The sequence below is a fragment of the Nylanderia fulva genome, unplaced genomic scaffold (genome assembly GCF_048542155.1).
Source record: "Nylanderia fulva isolate GAGA-0341 unplaced genomic scaffold, ASM4854215v1 Scaffold843, whole genome shotgun sequence".
Lineage (NCBI taxonomy): Eukaryota > Metazoa > Arthropoda > Insecta > Hymenoptera > Formicidae > Nylanderia > Nylanderia fulva.
Window position 1 is genome coordinate 35,090 of NW_028190965.1, and position 6,347 is coordinate 41,436.

The window sequence follows — 6,347 nt, forward strand, 5'->3', positions numbered from 1 at the left end:
GGTGTCGCCCGCCAATGAAAGCAACACGCCGCGATCGGACTTGGAAGAATTTCTCGCTCGCCCGGCGAAAGCAACACGCCGCGAACGGACTTGATGAATTCTCGCTCGCCCGGCTGAAAGCAACAACGCCGCGAAAGGATTGGAAGATTTCTCGCTTCGCCCGGCGAGCAACACGTCCGCGAACGGAATTGGAAGAATTTCTCGCTCCCCAGGCGAAAGCATACACGCCGCGAACGAGAATTGGAAGAATTTTCGCTCGCCCGGCGAAAGCAAACAACGCCGAAGGCGAACTTGGCAGAATTTGTCGCTCGCCGGAACGAAAGCAACACGCCGCGAACGGACTTGGATGAATTTCTCGCTCGCCCGGCGAAAGCAACACGCCGCGAACGGACTTGGATGAATTTCTCGCTCGCCCGGCGAAAGCAACACGCCGCGAACGGACTTGGAATGAATTTCTCGCTCGCCCGGCGAAAGCAACACGCCGCGAAGCGGACTTGGAAGAATTTGTCGCTCGCCCGGCGAAAGCAACACGCCGCGAACGGACTTGGAATGAATTTCTCGCTCGCCCGGCGAAAGCAACACGCCGCGAACGGACTTGGAATGAATTTCTCGCTCGCCCGGCGAAAGCAACACGCCGCGAACGGACTTGGAAGAATTTCTCGCTCGCCCGGCGAAAGCAACACGCCGCGAGCGAACTTGGAAGAATTTGTCGCTCGCCCGGCGAAAGCAACACGCCGCGAGCGAACTTGGAAAAAGCGGCTTGTGCGGCCGGAGGTGTCGCCCGCCAACGAAAGCAACACGCCGCGATCGGACTTGTGGTACGGGCGGCGCGTGCCGCCGGAGGTGTCGCCCGCCAACGAAAGCAACACGCCGCGAACGGACTTGGAAGAATTTGTCGCTCGCCCGGCGAAAGCAACACGCCGCGAACGGACTTGGATGAATTTCTCGCTCGCCCGGCGAAAGCAACACGCCGCGAACGGACTTGGAAGAATTTGTCGCTCGCCCGGCGAAAGCAACACGCCGCGAGCGAACTTGGAAAAAGCGGCTTGTGCGGCCGGAGGTGTCGCCCGCCAACGAAAGCAACACGCCGCGATCGTACTTGGGTTACGGGCGGCGCGTGCCGCCGGAGGTGTCGCCCGCATACAAGGCAACACGCCGCTATCGGGCCTGGAAAAATTTCTCGCTCGCCGGCGAGAGCAACGCGCTGCGAGCGAACTTGCGCCTGTTCCCGAGTTCTCGCTTGTACCGCTAACGAGCGAGCTAAATGAGATTAATTAAATGAGGACGCATCGGAAAGTTTATTCGTGCAAACACTCCGGCTTCGCTTATCGGCATCCTGCCTGCATTCGTCCACGTATCGGTAGTAGAATCTCGAAGATTGTGCATCCGACGAGTGGTAACCGAGAATTAGCAGATATCGTAATAATCGTGTCGCGCGGTCGTGCGGAGCGTCGAAAAGTACGAAACCTTTGTCCGAAACGTATTTCCGTATCGTAGCATTATCTTCTCGTAGCGGCGCTACTCGCCGTCAAGTGCCCCGGAGGTACCGCCGGCGGGCGACGGACTTGGTGAAATCATTCGGTCGTCCGGAGGTGTCGCCCGTCCCGGAGGTGCCGTCCGTCCCCTAAGTTGACGCCGGCCGTTATGTGGTGCCGCACGTATAATCACGCCCGTAACGAGCCGTCTCGGTTGCCGCGCGCGTGATTTCGCATCGGGCGAGTGTTTCGTACCGTAATCGCGGTCACCGCAGCTTGCGTGTTGCGTATCATCCGTAATAATTCGAAATATATGTCTCCGACACGTGGGTTTGAGAGACACGTTTCGAGTTAGTAATCGGACAGCGCCCTCATGTCGAGCGAGCGCCGAATAGTAACTTTCGTCCGAAACGTTTTTACGTAGCTCTCCTCGTTGCGGCGCCGTAAATCGTCGTTAAGTGTTCCGGAGGTACCGCCGGCGGTCGTCTGACTTCGAGAGATCATTCGGTCGTCCGGAGGTGCCGCCCGTCCCGGAGGTGTCGCCGGTCGGCCGTGGTTCTCGGAGGTGTCGCCCGGTCCGGAGGTGTCGCCGGTCGACCGTGGTTCCCGGAGGTGTCGCCCGGCCCGGAGGTGCCGCCCGGCCCGGAGGTGCCGCCGGTCGGCCGTGGTTCCCGGAGGTGTCGCCCGGCCCGGAGGTGCCGCCCGACCCGGAGGTGCCGCCCGGCCCGGAGGTGCCGCCCGGCCCGGAGGTACCGTCGGTGCTTATACCTTATTGTCCCGGCATTTCGTTTGTTTCCTTCTTAATTAATGCTAATTATCGTTGTTTGACATTCGCCATACGGCTATCGTGATAATATTTTATCGTACAATAGGACTTTTCGATCGTTCGCTCTCCGCGACAATGTTTCGATTGAACGCGCCTTTCGGCGCTCGTGCTCGCATAACGTATAAGACGGGCAACAAGAGCCAAACCGCGGATGACCATGCGTTATCCTAACGAAACTAAATAATTTTCCGTTAGAATTGAATACCGGTGCACAAGGCACCAAATTTTACTTGGACACGGCCAAGATTTTAAAATATGAAATAATCTCATATTTGAGATTTAATTTCAATACCCCCTTTTTTTTTTAACCCCCCTACCAAAATTAAATAAATGAATGCAAGAGAAAAATATAGATCCGAAAATCGCTGAATCGGGAAACGAACCCGAGACCTTTCGCTTGCCGGGCGACTGCTCTTCCAGCTGAGCTATTCAAATCCTTTCGATTCTATACTTTTCTCTGTTATATATATTAATGTTGGTAAACAAACGCATTTTTAAGCCAGCGTGTATCAATATAAGAGTTTTAACAAGGCTCTGTAATATAAATATAAATTTAACGTATAAGACGGGCAACAAGAGCCAAATCGCGGATGACAATGCGTTATCCTAACGAAACTAAATAATTTTCCGTTAGAATTAAATACCGGTGCACAAGGCACCAAATTTTACTTGGACACGGCCAAGATTTTAAAATATGAAATAATCTCATATTTGAGATTTAATTTCAATACCCCCTTTTTTTTTTTTTTTTTTTTTTTAACCCCCCTACGGAAATTAAATAAATGAATGCAAGAGAAAAATATAGATCCGAAAATCGCTGAATCGGGAATCCCCGATTTTCGGATCTATATGTTTCTCTTGCATTCATTTATTTAATTTCCGTAGGGGGGTTAAAAAAAAAAGGGGGTATTAAAATTAAATCTCAAATATGAGATTATTTTATATTTTAAAATCTTGGCCGTGTCCAAGTAAAATTTGGTGCCTTGTGCACCGGTATTTAATTCTAACGGAAAATTATTTAGTTTCGTTAGGATAACGCATTGTCATCCGCGATTTGGCTCTTGTTGCCCGTCTTATACGTTAAATTTATATTTATATTACAGAGCCTTGTTAAAACTCTTATAAATTAGTTTATTCACTTTCTACAAGTTCGTCGCGTACCGAGACTTATGTTTCTCGGCGCTCGCTCTCTCGAGGACTGACTCGAGGGCTGCGCGAATTTCGGAGCTCGCGTAGGGCGGCAGCCGATCGGGGTCCTCGATTGGACCATCAGAAAATCAGGCGATGTACACACGCCAATTAGCGGCGAGTGTACACGTTGGTTTCACGTGTTTCCTTGGCGTAAACACTAAGGAATTTAACAAAAAAACATTCTAGAAAATTCGATCGTCCTCGAGGATTCGATCCGAAGAACGAATCTTCAACAATGTGGAAAGAATTTTATTAGAATTTCTCTACTATTTATTATATTAAAAATAATAATATGTATCACAAGAAAATATAAAATATGTTTGATTAATTTTACTATACAGTTTAGTAAAATTAATCACACATATTTCATATTTTATTGTGATAGATATTATTTTTAATGTGATAAATATTAATCAGAGAAATTTTAATAAAATTCTTTTCATACCGTATTGTCTCACAATTACCATAACTTTTAGGGTAAATTTTAAGAGAAAATTCTCTCAGTGTACCGATTAATTATTAAAAATTACTTGTAAAAAGGCACACGTTACTCGATGCGGACGACAATTGTTTACACGGCAAGGACACGACAACAGACTGCGGCGACGGATGACGCAACGCGTCGCGACGCTTCGCGACACGTCTAGACGATAACAATCACGCGGCGTTGCCGAACATGTGATTGACGCGAGACATGTATTAAAACGTATAATAATTATGTTATTAAAAAAGGCATATTATAACGTATTATAATTTTTTACGTTATAATACATTTTTTTTAATGACTTAACATTATCCGCCCGTTTTGCCCTTTCTTTTTAAGCGAGACGTGAGAAAAATGATTATGTTTTGCGAACAAGATGTTCCATGTATAAATGTATTGGTCGCTCTTAAAGAGCGGATTGACTTTGGTCGCTCTGAAAAGAGCGGATTGACTTTGGTCGCTCTGAAAAGAACGGATTAATTTATAATAGGTGCTCAAAATGACCACCATCCATCCTTATGCAAGCTCGCATGCGTTTAAATAAATTTAATTGGACGTTCTCCATTACTTCCTCTTCGATATTCCAAATTACATATCGCAATCTGGTTTCTAAGTCGTCGACGTTCTCGGGAAGCGTTTTGTATATTGATTCCTTACAGTATCCCCATAAAAAGAAATCAAGAGAATTAAGGTCCGGGGATCTTGCGGGCCAACGTATCGGGCCATACCGACCCATCCAACGTCCAGGAAACTGCTTGTGCGCGACGGAAAGATGGATAGGACGTGGTCGGAAGCGAGACCGAGAAATAGACACAACACTCGACACACGCGTAACGTTCACAAAAAAAATATATTTATATAAACTATTAACAAAAATTACAATTAATATACCGCACCGAATTTACCGAGAGAATTAGCCGAGTCGTAAATTACTAAGTGTCCGCAAGCAACGGTAATGAATTAGACAAAGACAAGCAATCTTTATCGTATGAACACACTTTATTCGCGATGAGCAATCGGAAAAAGCGCCGCGGTCGCGAGAGAGGAGGCTTATATACGCCTTGTAATTCTAGAATATTCGAGTACATTTGCTGTCGTTCTATTGTGATATTAAGGGTGAAGGAACGTTTACTGTAATTATTTACTTGTTTTTCTCTCCTCTCGCGCGACAGCGGTGTTTACAATTTAGACTGTTTTAAGCGCTTGTTTTCGAAGGCGCGGAGTATCCGTATACTCTCGCGGCCGAGCGCTAATTTAAATATAATTTAAAATACGCATGTTAGACCACGATATTAATTAATAAATTATATGCATGCTGCATGAGGCATGATCGAGATGCATGAATATTTTAACGCTTTCTTGTCCGCGGGTTATTACCGTTCGAATCTCGAACACTGCTCGTTCAAGTAGTTTGTTACAATCCTGGCGTTGTGTGGTCAAGCACCGTCTTGTTGAAAGAACATTTTATTTCTTTCAAATAGTGGCACTTCTTCTAAAAAATCGGGCAGATTTTCTTTCAAAAGTTCCGCGATACCATAGGGTACGCCTATTTAGCAGGCTAGAGTCTCGTTCGTTATCGGAATTAACCAGACAAATCGCTCCACCAACTAAGAACGGCCATGCACCACCACCCACCGAATCAAGAAAGAGCTATCAATCTGTCAATCCTTCCGGTGTCTGGGCCTGGTGAGGTTTCCCGTGTTGAGTCAAATTAAGCCGCAGGCTCCACTCCTGGTGGTGCCCTTCCGTCAATTCCTTTAAGTTTCAGCTTTGCAACCATATCTCCCCCGGAACCCAAAAGCTTTGGTTTCCCGGAAGCTGCCCGCCGAGTCATCGGAGGAACTTCGGCGGATCGCTAGCTGGCATCGTTTATGGTTAGAACTAGGGCGGTATCTGATCGCCTTCGAACCTCTAACTTTCGTTCTTGATTAATGAAAACATTTTTGGCAAATGCTTTCGCTTCTGTCCGTCTTGCGACGATCCAAGAATTTCACCTCTAACGTCGCAATACGAATGCCCCCATCTGTCCCTATTAATCATTACCTCGGGGTTCCGAAAACCAACAAAATAGAACCGAGGTCCTATTCCATTATTCCATGCACGCAGTATTCAGGCGAAGGTAGCCTGCTTTAAGCACTCTAATTTGTTCAAAGTAAACGTACCGGCCCGACTCGACACTCAGTAAAGAGCACCGCGACGGGATATTAGTTGGGCCGCCCCTCGCGAGGCTAAGCCCACCGGTAGGACGTCCCACATCACGCCAGTTAAACACCGCGAGCGGTGAACCGACGGTGTGCGACACAGATTCAACTACGAGCTTTTTAACCGCAACAACTTTAATATACGCTATTGGAGCTGGAATTACCGCGGC

At 47.4% G+C, this 6,347-nt stretch overlaps 1 pseudogene; it reads right to left on the reverse strand.

The window, feature by feature from the left end:
• Nucleotides 1-5,266: 5,266 nt before the first annotated feature.
• On the reverse strand, nucleotides 5,267-6,347 carry LOC146719830 (small subunit ribosomal RNA; annotated as a pseudogene; the record flags this gene model as incomplete).